Source organism: Gavialis gangeticus, unplaced genomic scaffold (assembly GCF_001723915.1).
Source record: "Gavialis gangeticus isolate Ggan-Ray unplaced genomic scaffold, GavGan_comp1, whole genome shotgun sequence".
In the NCBI taxonomy this organism is placed as follows: domain Eukaryota; kingdom Metazoa; phylum Chordata; order Crocodylia; family Gavialidae; genus Gavialis; species Gavialis gangeticus.
Genome location: NW_017729015.1, coordinates 14174370 through 14179962, shown reverse-complemented (window position 1 = coordinate 14179962; position 5593 = coordinate 14174370).

The window sequence follows — 5593 nt, the reverse complement described above, 5'->3', positions numbered from 1 at the left end:
CACACACACTGGCTGCCCATGCTGCTTGTGGCATGTGTGCTGCAGGTCGGCCCTCCATGGGCTATGTGACGTGTGCAGGGCTCATGGGGATGCCGTGGGGGAGCTGGGAGCACGTGCTAGTCTTCTGCAGTTTGAAGGTGCTGCAGCACCAGTCTGTTACTGGGGTGGGTTGGCAGAGGCATGGAGGGGTTGTACTTCAGCTCCAAGGGCACAGGTTTGAGCCTTGCTCTGGACTCATGCCGACGACTGTTCCCAGCTGTCAAGGGGCACTGGTTCATTGCAGATGTGCATGATACTGCCCACATCCTTCCCTTGCGTGCTGCCTTCACCGTGCCTGCCTGAGGGCCTGCTTGGCAGGAGAGAGCTGTGACCTTGACTGTCCAAGGGAACCACTACCTCGTATGTCATGCTTTTTGCTGGTGCCCCTGGTCATACCCGGCTACTGCTAAGCAGAAGGCCTTTCCCAAAGCTGTCACTGGGGAGAAGCTGGGAAGCATCTGATCATCTCCCAGTTGGGAAATGGGGGTGTATTCCCAGCCCTGCTATTGTAGTCTATCTCCTATAGTGCAATCAAGGGGGCTGGCTTGATCACTGGCTGGATAGAATAGGAGCCATCAGGGTGTGGGGTAGACTAATAGTTTGCCAGATAGTGCTGGCTTTCAACCAGAGCCGTTCTGGGGCACGTTAGACAGGTACCAACAGAGCCGCTTGTTGGGGAAAGGGCTTTGAAGGCGCCGCAGCCGCCTCCATCCGGCCAGGGCTCTTCGTGGGTAACCGAATCGATGTGGAAAGCTCTCTCGAGGTGCCCGGCTGGGCTGCTCTGCATCCTAGCCTGAGAGATGGGCAGCTGCCTACAGGCCCACTGCAAAGGGATCTTTATACTGGACAGCCCAGCCAGTGCATGCTGAAGGTGCCCCTTGCACACAAGACAGATGTGGCAGCTGCTTGAGGCTGACGGTGCCGTATGCCCGTGGGGGCAGGGAAGGGGGCTTGGCATGGCAGGGAGCACATCTTGGCAGGGGCCCTGCCACTGTGTGGGCGGCAACAACAGGTCGGCGCTCAAGGAGGAAGGATGGGACATTGGTCCTGCTCCGAGGCCACCTTGCTGGGTGACTTTGGGGCTGTCTCCATGCCTCCTTGGCCTCCTTGCTCCCTGCCCACATTTGGATTGCAAGCTCTTTGCAGCAGGGGCTCTCTCTTTTTAGGCATGACTAGGGTGGGACCCCAGGTTTAGTTGCCCCCAGCTGTTTTGGGGTGTGCTGGACCTGGGACCAGGAGTGTGGTAGCACTGTGGGGCATGTAGGAGTTGGGGAGGAGGTGCCAGCACACTGGCATGGAGGAACGATGCACTGGGAGGTGGCAGCTGGCTAATGGGGTCTGCACGTCTCTGGTATCGCTCACTGAGGCAGTGGAGAGAGATGAGCCTCATTAGCAGCGGCGGGGGGAGATGCACAGCACCTGACAGCCGCGGCCCTGGCTTTGCCCTGCTGTTGTGAGACCGAGCATGGCTTTCCTGTCACTCCTGATACATGAACTGAAGCAGGGGCTTAGCCGAGTGCCAGTGCCAGGCTCTGGGGCCTGGTCTCCCTGCTGCTGGGGAAAGTCCTTTACACTTGAGTAGTGGGGGTGGGATCAGGTCATTGAATTCTGTGCACCAGTGGACACGGTGACCCCTGCTTGCCCTGGTGCAAACGAGTGTCGAAGGAATGAGGCAGGAAAGAATCGAGACCCTGATGTGAATGGCAGCAAGTTGGTTGCCCTGTGCCTCAGTTTCCCCCCTACACAAGGTGGTTACCTCACTCCAGGGGGCGAGCCATGTAAAATGCTCCAGTAATGGGCTCAGGCTGCTGCATGTGAGAGGTGCAGAACTGGCTCTGGCATGCAGGGCAGATAGCTCAGGCTGCAAAAGGCCTCTGGTTGCAATTGTGAAGTCCTCCTGGTTTAAAGCAAGGGCCGGGGAGCGAAAAGTGGACACTGCCGGAGGGGATCCTGTTCCTTCCAGGTGCCAGGTACAGGGAGAGGGGTGATGCTGACCTGCTGTGCACGTGGGCACAGCTGGGGTGGAAAGCTCCCTTGCCCTGAGAGACCTTGTGTGATGCATCAGCCATTCGCACCCCCCGCGGAGGTGACTGCCCCATCACTGCCACAAGGTGTTTGTGTTTCATGATACCTCGCGGGTGGTAGCAGAACCCACATGCCCGACAGCTCCTGCTTCCTGCAGTCTCATGAGACCCCGGCTGGAAATGAGCCGGGCTTCCTTTCTGCTGATGGGGAAGAGGTACGTGTGCCCTGCCTGCTACCGTGCAGCAAACATGGGGCAGCGCTGGGAGATGAGAACCAAGCGGCTCCCTCCTCCGTCACCTGTGGGATCTCAGAACAAAGCAATGGACCATCCTGATGCAGGAGGCATCACGCCATTGTAACGATGCAGTGGGCGCGTGCAACCCAGCGGGGCTCAGGCCCCGAGCTGGGGGTAGCGGGACCTGTTTCCTTCCTGTGCGTCAAGTGCTACATGCTGGCTATGATCCGATTTGATCACCTGCCTATTCTTCGGTTCCTTCGCTGGTTAAATGGATGTAGTAGTCGCCCCTTCGCCAAGCAGTAGGAGATGTCTGGGCCTTGCCATGCCAGCTTGGAGGAGAAATCAGTGGAACCCGGGTATGTGCTTAGCGTATCTTCCCCTAGCCGTCTATACACAAGTCCTGGAACCGAGGTGGTCACAAATGGCACGCAGGCTCATCCCTTATCAAGCTTCTCAGCCCAAAGGCCAATGCCTACTTTCTAGGGGGCCTGTCTGCTTTATGAACGCCATCTAATTAGAGTGATGAAGGTAGAGAGCAAATTAGTAACCGTCCTTGCTGCTTGCTGCAGCTCCCTATAATGCAAACCACACCACGCATAAAGCCAACCCGCCATTGTTTCCAAAACCCATCCACGCTCTGTTGCTGAGAACTTGTGAAGCCAAGTATAATAGCAGCACTTTGTGACACCCCTCCTAATAACCTACCTGATTGCACCAGGGTGGGGTTGCGCATTTAATTTATGAATGTCTCTCTGCTGAATGATGCTGTCTAGTGAGTCTGGCTGCTTCTATTACAAGCCTGTCCCTTATCTCACACTTTGGGGTGACACCAGATTGTCTCCGTAGCTGCAATTGCCTTTTTGTTGCCACATAAACCTTTAGATGGAGGTACACAAGTCAACCTTCATTATTTCACATTTATCCCTAAACTGGGTTGTTTAATAGCTCTTGATTGGCTTCAACAAAGAGCAGCTCTGGGAGAATAATTGTCCAATAAAAACGAATTATAAAAGTTTGGTGATATTTCATACCCGCTTGCTTTAATTACCCTTAATTGCTACTGTACGCAACCAGCAAGAGGAGAACCACTCTGTCACTGCATGGTGGGTGCTGTCTCTGGAATAAATGGGGAGGATTGGAACTGAGTGCTGCTCCTTGGGTTTGCTGGAGACAGCTTATTTGCTTTGGGCTGAATAAATATCAGTTGTTAATTAGTGCATATTTATTGAGATGCATGCGTCTCTAATACACATTTGTAAAGCCTCAGTGTAAATAGATTTGTCACTGGATTGAGGGAAGGAAGAGGAACCGAGTCCTCTCTGCCAGCATAGCAGAGCCGGTCAGGGGAGCGAAGGGATGGAAAGGTGGGGAGAGGGGCCCGTACCCCTGCTTTGGGGGCCATGAAGATGGTAGCAAAGATGAACAGGAATGTCTTGTTGGGCTTGGGGGAGCGCTGGGAGAGCAGGGCTGGATTGTGCTAGGTGCTGTACAAGAAACAGTGAGCGACTGGGCCTGCCTCCAAGAACCTGGGATCTAAACAGAGAGGGGAGAGGAAGGGAATATTAGCTTCTCCATCTTCCGGGTGAGGAAACTGAGGCCCAGAACTAGGGAATGAACTGGAGCTGCCTCAAATCCTAGACCGGTCCCTCCTCCATGGAGGTCTCTGCCTGGGGTACTCCTTGCTATGGGAGCTCAGCGGGGTAAACCCCCAGGTGGAGCGAGAGCAGGCAGGGGCAGGTGATCTGGAGCAGGGGGAGGACGGTGGGGCTGCGAGTGACTGGCAATGGCGCGACATGAGCATCTGCTGTCTCCCGAGGGCCTGGCTGGACAGTCCGGCGGTGATGCCGTGGGCTGGAGCATTGACAGAGCCAGCCGGGCCCACACATGCTTGGCCATGCAGAGCTGGGGGGATGATGAGGGGTCAGCCCTCCTCTGCAATGCCCAGCCCAGCACCCAGTCTCTGGGCTCAAACCCCTCCAGGGGCAGGGATTTCCACAGGCTGGACCTAACACGGCCAGTGGCACAACTCTGCCAGGCCCCAGTCCAGTCCAGTTCCTCACTGGGGCCGGTCTGCCGCACCCCCTACCCCGAGCTGTCCCCCTGGGAGCTTGACTCCACCACCAGATAAGTGTTTTGAAGGTTTTCTTGGCTGGTGATGATACTGCCCGGAGACTTCCTCTGAGATGTCACCTACAGCCTAGGCCTGGCCGGGGGCAGCTGGCTCCATACGGTCAAGTCTGGAAGGCAGGGCCATGCATCGCTTTGACCATGGTCATCTGCCCAGGGGCTCTCCTGTTAAGCTGACCCCCTCTCCCCCATCTCCCTGCTGCTCCTGGTTAAGCCATTGCCTGGGAAGCACAGCCAGGGACTGGTGACTCCCACCCCGCTTGCTACCGCTGGAAAATCAATTCCCAGCAACTTCTTCGTGGCGGCATTTGGTTGCAAACGGGAATCCTTGAGGTTGGAGGATTTTGCCTGAGTCAGCTTGTCCCACTGAACGTGGCGGGGTGGGGGTGGGAGCCCGCGGTTCGCTCGCTCCCCCACCGCGTCTGTCATCAATTTGGGGTTGGAAACGTCTCTCAGCCTTGCGTTGCCTTTTTCCGTCCTCACCAGACCTCCCCCACTTGGCAGGAGGAAGAGGCGCTCGGTCTCTGCCAGCAGCTGGCTTTGGGGCCCGGTGAGAGATGGATGCAGGGGGGGCGAGCGGCCCCCGGCATCGGGCAGCCGGTGTGGTCACACGAGCTGGCTGGCCCTCGGCTGGAGAAGGGCTCGGTGCTCCACTGCCTGGCTCGCCTGTGTGCCAGCCTGGAGGTGCTGCCGATGGGTGATATGTTGCTGTGTCTCTTTGCACCCACACCCTCGTGCTGGAAGCTCTTGGGTCATTCGGCTGCATTTCCTTTCTGCACCTGGCAAAGGGGAGCGAACCTGCCTCTGCAGGGCTGCACCTGGATCCGGTGCTGGGTTAGAGCAGCCGTGGGGCTGCTCTGAGTTGCACGTGGGGAGCAATAGACTGCCCAAGCCACTCTCCGGCCCCTATTGCAGGAAGAGGAGGCCCTGGGGAGGTCCAAGAAGCTGCCATGAGGTGCCCACTGGGTGCAGCGGGGGTGCTGCGCTCTGGCAACGTGCACGGGAGGCTCCCAGGGCTGTGCCAGCTCCCACCAGGGCACAGGGGGCCTGAGCTGCTGATCTCCCCCTCGAGCACTGGGTGTTCAGCAGCTCCGACTCCAGCCCCACTCCCCTGCCGCGAGCCAGGGCTGGCGCCTTTCGCAGGAGCTATTTTGGTCTGGGAAG